Genomic DNA, 23,531 nt, shown 5'->3' with positions numbered 1-23,531 from the left:
AAGTGAACCCAGACACTGATACACATTATACACATGTATAAATGTGAACCCAGACACTGATACACATGTATAAAAGTGAGCCCAGACACAGATATACATTATACACATGTATAAAAGTGAACCCAGACACTGATGTACATTATACACATGTATAAAAGTGAACCCAAACACTGATACAAATGTATAAAAGTGAACCCAAGCACTGATACACATTACACACATGTATAAATGTGAACCCAGACACTGATACACATTACACACATGTATAAAAGTGAACCTAAACACTGATACACATTATACACATGTATAAATGTGAACCCAGACACAGATATACATTATACACATGTATAAAAGTGACGCCAGACACTGATACACATTATACACATGTATAAATGTGAACCCAGACACAGATATACATTATACACATGTATAAAAGTGACCCCAGACACTGATATACATTATACACATGTATAAAAGTGAGCCCAGACACAGATACACATGAATAAAAGTGAACCCAGACACTGATACACATGTATAAAAGTGAACCCAGACTCTGATATACATTATACACATGCATAAAAGTGAGCCCAGACATGATATACATTATACACATGTATAAAAGTGAACCCAAACACTGATACACATTACACACGTATAAAAGTGAACTTAAACACTGATATACATTATACACATGTATAAAAGTGAACCCAGACACTGATATACATTATACACATGTATAAAAGTGAACCGAGACACTGATACACATGTATAAAAGTGAACCCAGACACTGATATACATTATACACATGTATAAAAGTGAACCCAAACACTGATATACATTATACACATGTATAAAAGTGAACCCAGACACTGATATACATTATACACATGTATAAAAGTGAACCCAGACACTGATACACATTATACACATGTATAAAAGTGCGCCCAGACACTGATACACATTATACACATGTATAAGTTGAACGCAAGCACTGATATACAGTATACACAGGTATGAAAGTGAACCCAGACACTGATATACATTATACACATGTATAACAGTGAACCCAAAGACTGTTATACATGATACACATGTATAAAAGTGAACCCAGACACTGATATACATGATACACATGTATAAAAGTGAACCCAGACACTGATATACATTATACACATGTATAAAAGTGAATCCAAACACTGATACACATTATACACATGTATAAAAGTGAACCCAAACATTGATACACATTACACAGATGTATAAAAGTGAACCCAGACACTGATACACATTATACACATGTACAAATTGAACGCAAGCACTGATATACAGTATACACATGTATAAAAGTGAGCCGAAACATTGATACACATTATACACATGCATGAAAGTGAACCCAGACACTGATATACATTATACACATGTATAAATGTGAACCCAGACACTGATATACATTATACACATGTATAAATGTGAACCCAGACACTGATATACATTATACACATGTATAAAAGTGAACCCAGACACTGATATACATTATACACATGTATTAATGTGAACCCAGACACTGATATACATTATACACATGTATCAAAGTGAACCCAGACACTGATATACATTATACACATGTATAAAAGTGAACCCAGACACTGATATACATTATACACATGTATAAAAGTGAACCCAGACACTGATATACATTATACACATGTATAAAAGTGAACCCAGACACTGATATACATTATACACATGTATAAATGTGAACCCAGACACTGATACACATTATACACATGTATAAAAGTGCGCCCAGACACCGATATACATTATACACATGAATAAAAGTGAACCCAGACACTGATACACATTATACACAAGTACTAAAGTGAACCCAGACACTGATATACATTATACACATGTATAAAAGTGAACCCAGACACTGATATACATTATACACATGTATAAATGTGAACCCAGACACTGATACACATTATACACATGTATAAAAGTGAACGCAGACACTGATATACATTATACACATGTATGAAAGTGAACCCAGACACTGATATACATTATACACATGTATAAAATTGAACGCAAGCACTGATATACAGTATACACATGTATAAAAGTGAACCCAGACACCGATATACATTATACACATGAATAAAAGTGAACCCAGACACTGATACACATTATACACATGTATAAAAGTGAACACAGACACTGATATACGTTATACACATGTATAAAAGTGAACCCAAACACTGATATACATTATACACATGTATAAAAGTGAACCCAAACAGTGGTATACATTATACACATGTATAAAAGTGAACCCAAACACTGATATACATTATACACATGTATAAAAGTGAACCCAGACACTGATACACATGTATAAAAGTGAACCCAGACACTGATACACATTATACACATGTATAAAAGTGAACCCAGACACTGATACACATTATACACATGTATAAATGTGAACCCAGACACTGATACACATTCTACACATGTATAAAAGTGAACCCAGACACTGATACACATTATACAGATGTATAAAAGTGAACACAAACACTGATACACATTACACACGTGTATAAAAGTGAACCCTAATACTGATACACATTATACACATGTATAAAAGTGAACCCAGACACTGATATACATTATACACATGTATAAATGTGAACCCAGACACTGATATACATTATACACATGTATAAAAGTGAACCCAGACACTGATACACATTATACAGATGTATAAAAGTGAACCCTAATACTGATACACATTATACACATGTATAAAAGTGAACCCAGACACTGATATACATTATACACATGTATAAAAGTGAACCCAGACACTGATACACATTATACAGATGTATAAAAGTGAACCCAGACACTGATACACGTTATACACGTGTATAAAAGTGAACCCAGACACTGATATACATTATACACATGTATAAAAGTGAACCCAGACACTGATATACATTATACACATGTATAAAAGTGAAGCCAAACACTGATACACATTATACACATGTATAAAAGTGAACCCAGACACTGATATACATTATACACATGTATAAAAGTGAACCCAGACACTGATATACATTATACACATGTATAAAAGTGAACCCAAACACTAATACACATTATACACATGTATAAGTGAACCCAGACACAGATATACATTATACACATGTATAAAAGTGAACCACAACATTGATACACATTATACACATGTATAAAGGTGAACCCAAACAGTGGTATACATTATACACATGTATAAGTGAACCCAAACACTGATATACATTATACACATGTATAAAGGTGAACCCAAACACTGATACACATTATACACATGTATAAAAGTGAACCCAAACACTGATACACATTATACACATGTATAAAAGTGAACCCAGGCACTGATACAAATGTATAAAAGTGAACCCAGACACTGATACACATTATACACGTGTATAAAGGTGAACCCAAACACTGATACACATTATACACATGTATAAAAGTGAACCCAGACACTGATACAAATGTATAAAAGTGAGCCCAGACACTGATACACATTATACACATGTATAAAAGTGAGCCCAGACACTGATACACATTATACACATGTATAAAAGTGAACCCAGACACTGATATACATTATACACATGTATAAAAGTGAACCCAGACACTGATACACATTATACACATGTATAAAAGTGAGCCCAGACACTGATACACATTATACACATGTATAAAAGTGAACCCAAACATTGATACACATTACACAGATGTATAAAAGTGAACCCAGACACTGATACACATTATACACATGTACAAATTAGACGCAAGCACTGATATACAGTATACACATGTATAAAAGTGAGCCCAAACTTTGATACACATTATACACATGCATGAAAGTGAACCCAGACACTGATACACATTATACACATGTATAAAAGTGAACCCAGACACTGATACACATTATACACATGTATAAAAGTGAGCCCAGACACTGATACACATTATACACATGTATAAAAGTGAACCCAGACACTGATACACATTATACACGTATAAATTGAACGCAAGCACTGATATACATTATACACATGTATAAAAGTGAGCCCAAACATTGATACACATTATACACATGCATAAAAGTGAACCCAAAGACTGATATACATTATACACATGTATAAAAGTGAACACAAACACTGATATACATTATACACATGTATAATAGTGAACCCAGAAACTGCTATGAAATTAAATGAAAATCGCATATTGTCACAAGTAGGCTTCAATGGAGTTACTGTGAAAAGCCCCTAGTCGCCACATTCCGGCGCCTGCTCGGGGAGGCTGGTACGTATAAAAGTGAACCCAAAGATTGATATACATTATACACATGTATAAAAGTGAACCCAGACACTGATATCCATTATACACATGTATAAAAGTGAACCCAGACACTGATACACATTATACACATGTATAAAAGTGAACCCAGACACTGATACACAAGTATAAAAGTGAACCCAGACACTGATACACATTATACACATGTATAAAAGTGAACCCAGACACTGATACACATTATACACATGTATAAATTGAACGCAAGCACTGATATACAGTATACACATGTATAAAAGTGAACCCAGACACTGATACACATTATACACATGTATAAATTGAACGCAAGCACTGATATACAGTATACACATGTATAAAAGTGAACCCAGACACTGATATACATTATACACATGTATAAAAGTGAACCCCGACACTGATATACATTATACACATGTATAAAAGTGAACCCAGACACTGATATACATTATACACATGTATAAAAGTGAACCCAGACACTGATACACATTATACACATGTACAAAAGTGAACCCAAACACTGATACACATTATACACATGTATAAAAGTGCGCCCAGACACTGATACACATTATACACATGTATAAGTTGAACGCAAGCACTGATATACAGTATACACAGGTATGAAAGTGAACCCAGACACTGATATACATTATACACATGTATAACAGTGAACCCAAAGACTGTTATACATGATACACATGTATAAAAGTGAACCCAGACACTGATATACATGATACACATGTATAAAAGTGAACCCAGACACTGATATACATTATACACATGTATAAAAGTGAATCCAAACACTGATACACATTATACACATGTATAAAAGTGAACCCAAACATTGATACACATTACACAGATGTATAAAAGTGAACCCAGACACTGATACACATTATACACATGTACAAATTGAACGCAAGCACTGATATACAGTATACACATGTATAAAAGTGAGCCGAAACATTGATACACATTATACACATGCATGAAAGTGAACCCAGACACTGATATACATTATACACATGTATAAATGTGAACCCAGACACTGATACACATTATACACATGTATAAAAGTGAACCCAAACAGTGGTATACATTATACGCATGTACAAGTGAACCCAGACACAGATATACATTATACACATGTATAAAAGTGAACCACAACATTGATACACATTATACACATGTATAAAAGTGAACCCAAACACTGATACACATTATACACATGTATAAAAGTGAACCCAGACACTGATACACATTATACACATGTATAAATTGAACGCAAGCACTGATATACATTATACACATGTATAAAGGTGAACCTAAACATTGATTTACATTATACACATGTATAAAAGTGAACCCAGACACTGATATACATTATACAGATGTATAAAAGTGAACACAAACACTGATACACATTATACCCATCTATAAAAGTGAACCCAAACACTGATATACATTATACCCATGTTTAAAAGTGAACCCAAACACTGATATACATTATACACATGTATAAAAGTGAACACAAACACTGATATACATTATACACATGTATAAGTGAACCCAGACACAGATATACATTATACACATGTATAAAAGTGAACCTCAACATTGATACACATTATACACATGTATAAAAGTGACCCCTAATACTGATACACATTATACACATGTATAAAAGTGAACCCAGACACTGATATACATTATACACATGTATAAATGTGAACCCAGACACTGATATACATTATACACATGTATAAAATTGAACGCAAGCACTGATATACAGTATACACATGTATAAAAGTGAACCCAGGCACGGATATACATTATACACATGAATAAAAGTGAACCCAGACACTGATACACATTATACACATGTATAAAAGTGAACACAGACACTGATATACATTATACACATGTATAAAAGTGAACCCAAACAGTGGTATACATTATACACATGTATAAAAGTGAACCCAAACACTGATATACATTATACACATGTATAAAAGTGAACCCAGACACTGATACACATGTATAAAAGTGAACCCAGACACTGATACACATTATACACATGTATAAAAGTGAACCCAGACACTGATACACATTATACACATGTATAAATGTGAACCCAGACACTGATACACATTATACACATGTATAAAAGTGAACCCAGACACTGATACACATTCTACACATGTATAAAAGTGAACCCAGACACTGATACACATTATACAGATGTATAAAAGTGAACACAAACACTGATACACATTACACACGTGTATAAAAGTGAACCCAAACACTGATATACATCATACCCATGTATGAAAGTGAACCCAGACACTGATATACATTATACACATGTATAAAAGTGAACCCAAACACTGATACACATTATACACATGTATAAAAGTGAACCCTAATACTAATACACATTATACACATGTATAAAAGTGAACCCAGACACTGATATACATTATACACATGTATAAATGTGAACCCAGACACTGATATACATTATACACATGTATAAAAGTGAACCCAGACACTGATATGCATTATACACATGTATAAAAGTGAACCCAAACACTAATACACATTATACACATGTATAAGTGAACCCAGACACAGATATACATTATACACATGTATAAAAGTGAACCACAACATTGATACACATTATACACATGTATAAAGGTGAACCCAAACACTGACACACATTATACACATGTATAAAAGTGAACCCAAACAGTGGTATACATTATACACATGTATAAGTGAACCCAAACACTGATATACATTATACACATGTATAAAGGTGAACCCAAACACTGATACACATTATACACATGTATAAAAGTGAACCCAAACACTGATACACATTATACACATGTATAAAAGTGAACCCAGGCACTGATACAAATGTATAAAAGTGAACCCAGACACTGATACACATTATACACGTGTATAAAGGTGAACCCAAACACTGATACACATTATACACATGTATAAAAGTGAACCCAGACACTGATACAAATGTATAAAAGTGAACCCAGACACTGATACACATTATACACATGTATAAAAGTGAACCCAGACACTGATACACATTATACACATGTATAAAAGTGAGTCCAGACACTGATACACATTATACACATGTATAAAAGTGAACCCAGACACTGATACACATATTACACGTATAAATTGAACGCAAGCACTGATATACATTATACACATGTATAAAAGTGAGCCCAAACATTGATACACATTATACACATGCATAAAAGTGAACCCAAAGGCTGATATACATTATACACATGTATAAAAGTGAACACAAACACTGATATACATTATACACATGTATAATAGTGAACCCAGACACTGCTATGAAATTAAATGAAAATCGCATATTGTCACAAGTAGGCTTCAATGGAGTTACTGTGAAAAGCCCCTAGTCACCACATTCCGGCGCCTGCTCGGGGAGGCTGGTACGTATAAAAGTGAACCCAAAGATTGATATACATTATACACATGTATAAAAGTGAACCCAGACACTGATATCCATTATACACATGTATAAAAGTGAACCCAGACACTGATACACATTATACACATGTATAAAAGTGAACCCAGACACTGATACACAAGTATAAAAGTGAACCCAGACACTGATACACATTATACACATGTATAAAAGTGAACCCAGACACTGATACACATTATACACATGTATAAATTGAAGGCAAGCACTGATATACAGTATACACATGTATAAAAGTGAACCCAGACACTGATACACATTATACACATGTATAAAAGTGAACCCAAACACTGATATACATTACACACATGTATAAAAGTGAACCCAGACACTGATACACATTATACACATGTATAAAAGAGAACCCAGACACTGATATACATTATACATATGTATAAAAGTGAACCCAGACACTGATACACATTATACACATGTACAAATGTGAAACCAGACACTGATACACATGTATAAAAGTGAGCCCAGACACAGATATACATTATACACATGTATAAAAGTGAACCCAGACACTGATGTACATTATACACATGTATAAAAGTGAACCCAAACACTGATACAAATGTATAAAAGTGAACCCAAGCACTGATACACATTACACACATGTATAAATGTGAACCCAGACACTGATACACATTATACACATGTATAAAACTGAGTCCAGACACTGATACACATTATACACATGTATAAAAGTGAACCCAGACACTGATACACATTATACACGTATAAATTGAACGCAAGCACTGATATACATTATACACATGTATAAAAGTGAGCCCAAACATTGATACACATTATACACATGCATAAAAGTGAACCCAAAGACTGATATACATTATACACATGTATAAAAGTGAACACAAACACTGATATACATTATACACATGTATAATAGTGAACCCAGACACTGCTATGAAATTAAATGAAAATCGCATATTGTCACAAGTAGGCTTCAATGGAGTTACTGTGAAAAGCCCCTAGTCATCACATTCCAGCGCCTGCTCGGGGAGGCTGGTACGTATAAAAGTGAACCCAAAGATTGATATACATTATACACATGTATAAAAGTGAACCCAGACACTGATATCCATTATACACATGTATAAAAGTGAACCCAGACACTGATACACATTATACACATGTATAAAAGTGAGCCCAGACACTGATACACATTATACACATGTATAAGTTGAACGCAATCACTGATATACAGTATACACAGGTATGTAAGTGAACCCAGACACTGATATACATTATACACATGTATAACAGTGAACCCAAAGACTGTTATACATGATACACATGTATAAAAGTGAACCCAGACACTGATATACATTATACACATGTATAAAAGTGAACCGAGACACTGATACAAATGTATAAAAGTGAACCCAAGCACTGATACACATTACACACATGTATAAATGTGAACCCAGACACTGATATACATTATACACATGTATAAAAGTGAACCCGGACACTGATATACATTATACACATGTATAAAAGTGAATCCAAACACTGATACACATTATACACATGTATAAAAGTGAACCCAAACATTGATACACATTATACACATGCATGAAAGTGAACCCAGACACTGACATACATTATACACATGTATAAATGTGAACCCAGACACTGATATCCATTATACACATGTATAAAAGTGAACCCAGACACTGATACACATGATACACATGTATAAAAGTGAACCCAGACACTGATACACAAGTATAAAAGTGAACCCAGACACTGATACACATTATACACATGTATAAAAGTGAACCCAGACACTGATACACATTATACACATGTATAAATTGAATGCAAGCACTGATATACAGTATACACATGTATAAAAGTGAACCCAGACACTGATACACATTATACACATGTATAAATTGAACGCAAGCACTGATATACAGTATACACATGTATAAAAGTGAACCCAGACACTGATATACATTATACACATGTATAAAAGTGAACCCAGACACTGATACACATTATACACATGTACAAAAGTGAACCCAAACACTGATACACATTATACACATGTATAAAAGTGCGCCCAGACACTGATACACATTATACACATGTATAAGTTGAACGCAAGCACTGATATACAGTATACACAGGTATGAAAGTGAACCCAGACACTGATATACATTATACACATGTATAACAGTGAACCCAAAGACTGTTATACATGATACACATGTATAAAAGTGAACCCAGACACTGATATCAATGATACACATGTATAAAAGTGAACCCAGACACTGATATACATTATACACATGTATAAAAGTGAATCCAAACACTGATACACATTATACACATGTATAAAAGTGAACCCAGACACTGATACACATTATACACATGTACAAATTGAACGCAAGCACTGATATACAGTATACACATGTATAAAAGTGAGCCGAAACATTGATACACATTATACACTTGCATGAAAGTGAACCCAGACACTGATATACATTATACACATGTATAAATGTGAACCCAGACACTGATACACATTATACACATGTATAAAAGTGAACCCAAACAGTGGTATACATTATACGCATGTATAAGTGAACCCAGACACAGATATACATTATACACATGTATAAAAGTGAACCACAACATTGATACACATTATACACATGTATAAAAGTGAACCCAAACACTGATACACATTATACACATGTATAAAAGTGAACCCAGACACTGATATACATTATACACATGTATAAATGTGAACCCAGACACTGATATACATTATACACATGTATAAAATTGAACGCAAGCACTGATATACAGTATACACATGTATAAAAGTGAACCCAGACACGGATATACATTATACACATGAATAAAAGTGAACCCAGACACTGATACACATTATACACATGTATAAAAGTGAACACAGACACTGACATACATTATACACATGTATAAAAGTGAACCCAAACACAGATATACATTATACACATGTATAAAAGTGAACCCAAACAGTGGTATACATTATACACATGTATAAAAGTGAACCCAAACACTGATATACATTATACACATGTATAAAAGTGAACCCAGACACTGATACACATGTATAAAAGTGAACCCAGACACTGATACACATTATACACATGTATAAAAGTGAACCCAGACACTGATACACATTATACACATGTATAAATGTGAACCCAGACACTGATACACATTATACACATGTATAAAAGTGAACCCAGACACTGATACACATTCTACACATGTATAAAAGTGAACCCAGACACTGATACACATTATACAGATGTATAAAAGTGAACACAAACACTGATACACATTACACACGTGTATAAAAGTGAACCCAAACACTGATATACATCATACCCATGTATGAAAGTGAACCCAGACACTGATATACATTATACACATGTATAAAAGTGAACCCAAACACTGATACACATTATACACATGTATAAAAGTGAACCCTAATACTAATACACATTATACACATGTATAAAAGTGAACCCAGACACTGATATACATTATACACATGTATAAATGTGAACCCAGACACTGATATACATTATACACATGTATAAAAGTGAACCCAGACACTGATATGCATTATACACATGTATAAAAGTGAACCCAAACACTAATACACATTATACACATGTATAAGTGAACCCAGACACAGATATACATTATACACATGTATAAAAGTGAACCACAACATTGATACACATTATACACATGTATAAAGGTGAACCCAAACACTGACACACATTATACACATGTATAAAAGTGAACCCAAACAGTGGTATACATTATACACATGTATAAGTGAACCCAAACACTGATATACATTATACACATGTATAAAGGTGAACCCAAACACTGATACACATTATACACATGTATAAAAGTGAACCCAAACACTGATACACATTATACACATGTATAAAAGTGAACCCAGGCACTGATACAAATGTATAAAAGTGAACCCAGACACTGATACACATTATACACGTGTATAAAGGTGAACCCAAACACTGATACACATTATACACATGTATAAAAGTGAACCCAGACACTGATACAAATGTATAAAAGTGAACCCAGACACTGATACACATTATACACATGTATAAAAGTGAACCCAGACACTGATACACATTATACACATGTATAAAAGTGAGTCCAGACACTGATACACATTATACACATGTATAAAAGTGAACCCAGACACTGATACACATTATACACGTATAAATTGAACGCAAGCACTGATATACATTATACACATGTATAAAAGTGAGCCCAAACATTGATACACATTATACACATGCATAAAAGTGAACCCAAAGGCTGATATACATTATACACATGTATAAAAGTGAACACAAACACTGATATACATTATACACATGTATAATAGTGAACCCAGACACTGCTATGAAATTAAATGAAAATCGCATATTGTCACAAGTAGGCTTCGATGGAGTTACTGTGAAAAGCCCCTAGTCACCACATTCCGGCGCCTGCTCGGGGAGGCTGGTACGTATAAAAGTGAACCCAAAGATTGATATACATTATACACATGTATAAAAGTGAACCCAGACACTGATATCCATTATACACATGTATAAAAGTGAACCCAGACACTGATACACATTATACACATGTATAAAAGTGAACCCAGACACTGATACACAAGTATAAAAGTGAACCCAGACACTGATACACATTATACACATGTATAAAAGTGAACCCAGACACTGATACACATTATACACATGTATAAATTGAAGGCAAGCACTGATATACAGTATACACATGTATAAAAGTGAACCCAGACACTGATACACATTATACACATGTATAAAAGTGAACCCAAACACTGATATACATTACACACATGTACAAAAGTGAACCCAGACACTGATACACATTATACACATGTATAAAAGAGAACCCAGACACTGATACACATTATACACATGTATAAAAGTGAACCCAGACACTGATACACATTATACACATGTATAAAAGTGAACCGAGACACTGATACACATGTATAAAAGTGAACCCAGACACTGATATACATTATACACATGTATAAAAGTGAACCCAAACACTGATATACATTATACACATGTATAAAAGTGAACCCAGACACTGATATACATTATACACATGTATAAAAGTGAACCCAGACACTGATACACATTATACACATGTATAAAAGTGAGCCCAGACACTGATACACATTATACACATGTATAAGTTGAACGCAATCACTGATATACAGTATACACAGGTATGTAAGTGAACCCAGACACTGATATACATTATACACATGTATAACAGTGAACCCAAAGACTGTTATACATGATACACATGTATAAAAGTGAACCCAGACACTGATATACATTATACACATGTATAAAAGTGAACCGAGACACTGATACAAATGTATAAAAGTGAACCCAAGCACTGATACACATTACACACATGTATAAATGTGAACCCAGACACTGATATACATTATACACATGTATAAAAGTGAACCCGGACACTGATATACATTATACACATGTATAAAAGTGAATCCAAACACTGATACACATTATACACATGTATAAAAGTGAACCCAAACATTGATACACATTATACACATGCATGAAAGTGAACCCAGACACTGACATACATTATACACATGTATAAATGTGAACCCAGACACTGATATACATTATACACATGTATAAAAGTGAACCCAGACACTGATATACATTATACACATGTATAAAAGTGAACCCAGACACTGATATAAATTATACACATGTATTAATGTGAACCCAGACACTGATATACATTATACACATGTATAAAAGTGAACCCAGACACTGATACACATTATACACATGTATAAATGTGAACCCAGACACTGATACACATGTATAAAAGTGAGCCCAGACACAGATATACATTATACACATGTATAAAAGTGAACCCAGACACTGATGTACATTATACACATGTATAAAAGTGAACCCAAACACTGATACAAATGTATAAAAGTGAACCCAAGCACTGATACACATTACACACATGTATAAATGTGAACCCAGACACTGATACACATTACACACATGTATAAAAGTGAACCTAAACACTGATACACATTATACACATGTATAAATGTGAACCCAGACACAGATATACATTATACACATGTATAAAAGTGACGCCAGACACTGATACACATTATACACATGTATAAATGTGAACCCAGACACAGATATACATTATACACATGTATAAAAGTGACCCCAGACACTGATATACATTATACACATGTATAAAAGTGAGCCCAGACACAGATACACATGAATAAAAGTGAACCCAGACACTGATACACATGTATAAAAGTGAACCCAGACACTGATATACATTATACACATGCATAAAAGTGAGCCCAGACATGATATACATTATACACATGTATAAAAGTGAACCCAAACACTGATACACATTACACACGTATAAAAGTGAACTTAAACACTGATATACATTATACACATGTATAAAAGTGAACCCAGACACTGATATACATTATACACATGTATAAAAGTGAACCGAGACACTGATACACATGTATAAAAGTGAACCCAGACACTGATATACATTATACACATGTATAAAAGTGAACCCAAACACTGATATACATTATACACATGTATAAAAGTGAACCCAGACACTGATACACATTATACACATGTATAAAAGTGAGCCCAGACACTGATACACATTATACACATGTATAAGTTGAACGCAAGCACTGATATACAGTATACACAGGTATGTAAGTGAACCCAGACACTGATATACATTATACACATGTATAACAGTGAACCCAAAGACTGTTATACATGATACACATGTATAAAAGTGAACCCAGACACTGATATACATTATACACATGTATAAAAGTGAACCCAGACACTGATACAAATGTATAAAAGTGAACCCAAGCACTAATACACATTACACACATGTATAAATGTGAACCCGGACACTGATATACATTATACACATGTATAAAAGTGAATCCAAACACTGATACACATTATACACATGTATAAAAGTGAACCCAAACATTGATACACATTATACACATGCATGAAAGTGAACCCAGAAACTGATATACATTATACACTTGTATAAATGTGAACCCAGACACTGATATACATTATACACATGTATAAAAGTGAACCCAGACACTGATATACATTATACACATGTATAAAAGTGAACCCAGACACTGATATACATTATACACATGTATTAATGTGAACCCAGACACTGATATACATTATACACATGTATAAAAGTGAACCCAGACACTGATATACATTATACACATGTATAAAAGTGAACCCAGACACTGATACACATTATACACATGTATAAAAGTGAACCCAAATAGTGGTATACATTATACGCATGTACAAGTGAACCCAGACACAGATATACATTATACACATGTATAAAAGTGAACCACAACATTGATACACATTATACACATGTATAAAAGTGAACCCAAACACTGATACACATTATACACATGTATAAAAGTGAACCCAGACACTGATACACATTATACACATGTATAAATTGAACGCAAGCACTGATATACATTATACACATGTATAAAGGTGAACCTAAACATTGATTTACATTATACACATGTATAAAAGTGAACCTAGACACTGATATACATTATACAGATGTATAAAAGTGAACACAAACACTGATACACATTATACCTATCTATAAAAGTGAACCCAAACACTGATATACATTATACCCATGTTTAAAAGTGAACCCAAACACTGATATACATTATACACATGTATAAAAGTGAACATCAACATTGATACACATGTATAAATGTGAATCCAGACACGGATACACATTATACACATGTATAAAAGTGAACCCAGACACTGATATACATTATACACATGTATAAAAGTGAACCCAGATACTGATTCACATTATACACATGTATAAAAGTGAACCCAAACACTGATACACATTATACACATGTATAAAAGTGAACCTAGACACTGATACACATTTTACACAAGTACAAAAGTGAACCCACCCACTGATACACATTATACACAAGTACTAAAGTGAACCCAGACACTGATATACATTATACACATGTATAAAAGTGAACCCAGACACTGATATACATTATACACATGTATAAATGTGAACCCAGACACTGATACACATTATACACATGTATAAAAGTGAACGCAGACACTGATATACATTATACACATGTATGAAAGTGAACCCAGACACTGATATACATTATACACATGTATAAAATTGAACGCAAGCACTGATATACAGTATACACATGTATAAAAGTGAACCCAGACACTGATATATATTATACACATGTATAAAAGTGAACCCAAACAGTGGTATACATTATACACATGTATAAAAGTGAACCCAAACACTGATATACATTATACACATGTATAAAAGTGAACCCAGACACTGATACACATGTATAAAAGTGAACCCAGACACTGATACACATTATACACATGTATAAAAGTGAACCCAGACACTGATACACATTATACACATGTATAAATGTGAACCCAGACACTGATACACATTATACACATGTATAAAAGTGAACCCAGACACTGATACACATTCTACACATGTATAAAAGTGAACCCAGACACTGATATACATTATACCCGTGTATGAAAGTGAACCCAGACACTGATATACATTATACACATGCATAAAAGTGAACCCAAACACTGATACACATTATACACATGTATAAAAGTGAACCCTAATACTGATACACATTATACACATGTATAAAAGTGAACCCAGACACTGAAATACATTATACACATGTATAAATGTGAACCCAGACACTGATATACATTATACACATGTATAAAAGTGAACCCAGACACTGATAAACATTATACAGATGTATAAAAGTGAACCCTAATACTGATACACATTATACACATGTATAAAAGTGAACCCAGACACTGATATACATTATACACATGTATAAAAGTGAACCCAGACACTGATACACATTATACACATGTATAAAAGTGAACACAAACACTGATACACGTTACACACGTGTATAAAAGTGAACCCAAACACTGATATACATTATACCCATGTATAAAAGTGAACCCAGACACTGATATACATTATACACATGTATAAAAGTGAACCCAAACACTGATACACATTATACACATGTATCAGAGTGAACCCTAATACTGATACACATTATACACATGTATAAAAGTGAACCCAGACACTGATACACATTATACACATGTATAAAAGAGAACCCAGACACTGATATACATTATACACATGTATAAATGTGAACCCAGACACTGATATACATTATACACATGTATAAAAGTGAACCCAAACACTGATACACATTATACACATGTATACAAGTGAACCCAGACACTGATATACATTATACACATGTATAAAAGTGAACCCAGACACTGATATACATTATACACATGTATAAAAGTGAACCCAAACACTAATACACATTATACACATGTATAAGTGAACCCAGACACAGATATACATTATACACATGTATAAAAGTGAACCACAACATTGATACACATTATACACATGTATAAAGGTGAACCCAAACACTGGCACACATTATACACATGTATAAAAGTGAACCAAAACAGTGGTATACATTATACACATGTATAAGTGAACCCAAACACTGATATACATTATACACATGTATAAAGGTGAACCCAAACACTGATACACATTATACACATGTATAAAAGTGAACCCAAACACTGATACACATTATACACATGTATAAAAGTGAACCCAGGCACTGATACAAATGTATAAAAGTGAACCCAGACACTGATACACATTATACACGTGTATAAAGGTGAACCCAAACACTGATACACATTATACACATGTATAAAAGTGAACCCAGACAATGATACAAATGTATAAAAGTGAACCCAGACACTGATACACATTATACACATGTATAAAAGTGAACCCAGACACTGATGTACATTATACACATGTATAAAAGTGAACCCAAACACTGATACAAATGTATAAAAGTGAACCCAAGCACTGATACACATTACACACATGTATAAATGTGAACCCAGACACTGATACACATTATACACATGTATAAAAGTGAACCCAGACACTGATACACATTATACACATGTATAAAAGTGAGCCCAGACACTGATACACATTATACACATGTATAAAAGCGAACCCAGACACTGATACACATTATACACGTATAAATTGAACTCAAGCACTGATATACATTATACACATGTATAAAAGTGAGCCCAAACATTGATACACATTATACACATGCATAAAAGTGAACCCAAAGACTGATATACATTACACACATGAATAAAAGTGAACCCAGACACTGATACACATTACACACATGAATAAAAAAGTGAACCCAGACACGGATACACATTATACACATGGAAATAAGTGAACCCAGACACTGATATACATTATACACATGTATAAAAGTGAACCCAAACATTGATACACATTACACAGATGTATAAAAGTGAACCCAGACACTGATACACATTATACACATGTACAAATTGAACGCAAGCACTGATATACAGTATACACAGGTATGAAAGTGAACCCAGGCACTGATACACAGGTATGAAAGTGAACCCAGACACTGATATACAGTATACACATGTATAAAAGTGAGCCCAAACATTGATACACATTATACACATGGATAAAGGTGAACCCAAACACTGATACACATTATACACATGTATAAAAGTGAACCCAGACACTGATACACAAGTATAAAAGTGAACCCAGACACTGATATACATTATACACATGTATAAATGTGAACCCAGACACTGATATACATTATAAACATGTATAAAAGTGAACCCAGACACTGATACACATTATACACATGTATAAATTGAACGCAAGCACTGATATACAGTCTACACAGGTATGAAAGTGAACCCAGACACTGATATACATTATACACATGTATAACAGTGAACCCAAAGACTGATATACATGATACACATGTATAAAAGTTAATCCAAACACTGATATACATTATACACATGTATAAAAGTGAACCCAGACACTGATATACGTTATACACATGTATAAATTGAACGCAAGAACTGATATACATTATACACATGTATAAAAGTGAACCCACTGATATACATTATACACATGTATAAAATGAACCCAGACACTGATACACATTATACACATGTATAAATGTGAACCCAGACACTGATATACATTATACACATGTATAAAAGTAAACCCAGACACTGATACACATTACACACATGTATAAAAGTGAACCCAGACACTGATACACATTATACACATGTATAAATGTGAACCCAGACACTGATATACATTACACACATGAATAAAAGTGAACCCAGACACTGATACACATTATACACATGGAAATAAGTGAACCCAAACACTGCTGTACATTATAGACATGTATAACAGTGAACTCAAACACTAATACACATTATACACATGTATAAAAGTGAACCCAGACACTGATATACAATATACACATGTACAAATTGAACGCAAGCACTGATATACAATATACACATGTATAAATTGAACGCAAGCACTGATATACAGTATACACATGTATAAAAGTGAACCCACTGATATACATGATACACATGTATAAAAGTGAACCCAGACACTGATACACATTAGACACATGTATAAATGTGAACCCAGACACTGATATCCATTATACACATGTATAAAAGTGAACTCAGACACTGATATCCATTATACACATGTATAAAAGTGAACCCAGACACTGATACACGTGTATAAAAGTGAACCCAGACACTGACACACATTATATACATGTATAAAAGTGAACCCAGACACTGATATACATTATACACATGTATAAAAGTGAACCCAGACACTGATATACATTATACACGTGTATAAAAGTGAACCCAGTCACTGACACACATTATATACATGTATAAAAGTGAACCCAGGCACTGATATACATTATATACATGTATAAAAGTGAACCCAGACACTGATATACAGTATACACATGTATAAAAGTGAACCCAGACACTGATATACATTATACACATGTATAAAAGTGAACCCTAACACTGATATACATTATACACATGTATAAAAGTGAACGCAGACACTGATATACATTATACACATGTATAAAAGTGAACCCTAACACTGATATACATTATACACATGTATAAAAGTGAACCCAAACACTGATATACATTATACACATGTATAAAAGTGAACCCAAACAGTGGTATACATTATACACATGTATAAGTGAACCCAGACACAGATATACATTATACAGATGTATAAATGTGAACCCAGACACTGATACACATTATACACATGTATAAAAGTGAACCCAGACACTGATACACGTGTATAAAAGTGAACCCAGACACTGACACACGTGTATAAAAGTGAACCCAGACACTGATACATATTATATACATGTATAAAAGTGAACCCAGACACTGATACACATGTATAAAAGTGAACCCAGACACTGATACACATTATACACATGTATTAAAGTGAGCCAAGACACTGATACACATTATACACATGTATAAAAGTGAGCCCAGACACTGATACACATTATACACATGTATAAAAGTGAGCCCAGACACTGATATACATTATACACATGAATAAAAGTGAACCCAGACACGGATACACATTATACACATGTATAGATGTGAACCCAGACACTGATACACATTATACACATGTATAAAAGTGAGCCCAGACATGATATACATTATACACATGTATAAATGTGAACCCAGACACTGATATACATTATACACATGTATAAAAGTGAACCCAGACACTGATATACATTATACACATGCATAAAAGTGAACCCAGACACTGATACACATTACACACATGTATAAAAGTGAACCCAAACACTGATACACATTATACACATGTATAAAAGTGAACCCAAACACTGATATACATTACACACATGTATAAAAGTGAACCCAGACACTGATACACATTATACACATGTATAAAAGAGAACCCAGACACTGATATACATTATACATATGTATAAAAGTGAACCCAGACACTGATACACATTATACACATGTATAAATGTGAACCCAGACACTGATACACATGTATAAAAGTGAGCCCAGACACAGATATACATTATACACATGTATAAAAGAGAACCCAGACACTGATATACATTATACACATGTATAAAAGTGAACCCAGACACTGATACACATTATACACATGTATAAAAGTGAACCCAGACACTGATGTACATTATACACATGTATAAAAGTGAACCCAAACACTGATACAAATGTATAAAAGTGAACCCAAGCACTGATACACATTACACACATGTATAAATGTGAACCCAGACACTGATACACATTACACACATGTATAAAAGTGAACCTAAACACTGATACACATTATACACATGTATAAATGTGAACCCAGACACAGATATACATTATACACATGTATAAAAGTGACGCCAGACACTGATACACATTATACACATGTATAAATGTGAACCCAGACACAGATATACATTATACACATGTATAAAAGTGACTCCAGACACTGATATACATTATACACATGTATAAAAGTGAACGCAGACACTGATATACATTATGCACATGTATAAAAGTGAGCCCAGACACTGATACACATGAATAAAAGTGAACCCAGACACTGATACACATGTATAAAAGTGAACCCAGACACTGATATACATTATACACATGTATAAAAGTGAGCCCAGACATGATATACATTATACACATGTATAAAAGTGAACCCAAACACTGATACACATTACACAGATGTATAAAAGTGAACTTAAACACTGATATACATTATACACATGTATAAAAGTGAACCCAGACACTGATATACATTATACACATGTATAAAAGTGAACCGAGACACTGATATACATTATACACATGTATAAAAGTGAACCCAAACACTGATATACATTATACACATGTATAAAAGTGAACCCAGACACTGATATACATTATACACATGTATAAAAGTGAACGCAGACACTGATATACATTATGCACATGTATAAAAGTGAGCCCAGACACTGATACACATGAATAAAAGTGAACCCAGACACTGATACACATGTATAAAAGTGAACCCAGACACTGATATACATTATACACATGTATAAAAGTGAGCCCAGACATGATATACATTATACACATGTATAAAAGTGAACCCAAACACTGATACACATTACACACATGTATAAAAGTGAACTTAAACACTGATATACATTATACACATGTATAAAAGTGAACCCAGACACTGATATACATTATACACATGTATAAAAGTGAACCGAGACACTGATATACATTATACACATGTATAAAAGTGACCCCAAACACTGATATACATTATACACATGTATAAAAGTGAACCCAGACACTGATATACATTATACACATGTATTAATGTGAACCCAGACACTGATATACATTATACACATGTATAAAAGTGAACCCAGACACTGATATACATTATACACATGTATTAATGTGAACCCAGACACTGATATACATTATACACATGTATAAAAGTGAACCCAGACACTGATATACATTATACAGATGTATAAAAGTGAACCCAGACACTGATATACATTACACACATGAATAAAAGTGAACCCAGACACGGATATACATTATACAGATGTATAAAAGTGAACCCAGACACTAATATACATTATACACATGTATAAAAGTGAACCCAGACACTGATATACATTACACACATGTATAAAAGTGAACCCAGACACTGATACACATTATACACATGTATAAAAGTGAACCCAGACACTGATATACATTATACACATGTATAAAAGTGAACCCAAACACTGATACACATTATACACATGTATAAAAGTGAACCCAAACACTGATACACATTATGCACGGATATATAAAGAGGATGCACTGATAATAAAGAAGAATACGGCAGTTAAAGGTCGGGGAAACTCACCGCTCCGGGCCCGGCTCCTCAGAGGCTCCAGTTTCTGAGCCAGCGGCGCGAGTGTGGGGAGACGGTGAAGGGAAGTGGCAGTAAATGTGTTTTTATTGATGTGTGTGTAAATATATATATATCTATAGTTTTGGGAGCGTTTTGCGGCCTGTTTGCCGTTTGAAATTTGAATAGGATTTGAAAGCAAACTGCCGGGCCCGCCTCGCTCTGAGGGTAACGGTCGGCGCCGCGCGCGCGTCAGGGGGCGACACTGAGTCTGCGCGGGCGGCTGGTG

The 23,531-nt window shown here is 33.7% G+C and overlaps 1 protein-coding gene across 1 annotated transcript in view; it reads right to left on the bottom strand.

Moving 5' to 3' along the window:
- Positions 1 to 23,511, bottom strand: part of LOC140399899 (breast cancer metastasis-suppressor 1 homolog) — a 126,777-nt gene extending 103,266 nt beyond the window's left edge. The window contains exon 1 of the mRNA XM_072489381.1: positions 23,258 to 23,511. The gene's annotated coding sequence lies outside the window, so the exon portion shown is untranslated. The remainder of the gene's footprint in view (positions 1 to 23,257) is intronic.
- Positions 23,512 to 23,531: the final 20 nt, after the last annotated feature.

Source organism: Scyliorhinus torazame, chromosome 24 (assembly GCF_047496885.1).
Source record: "Scyliorhinus torazame isolate Kashiwa2021f chromosome 24, sScyTor2.1, whole genome shotgun sequence".
Classification (NCBI taxonomy): domain Eukaryota; kingdom Metazoa; phylum Chordata; class Chondrichthyes; order Carcharhiniformes; family Scyliorhinidae; genus Scyliorhinus; species Scyliorhinus torazame.
This window is presented reverse-complemented; position numbering and strand designations above follow the sequence as displayed.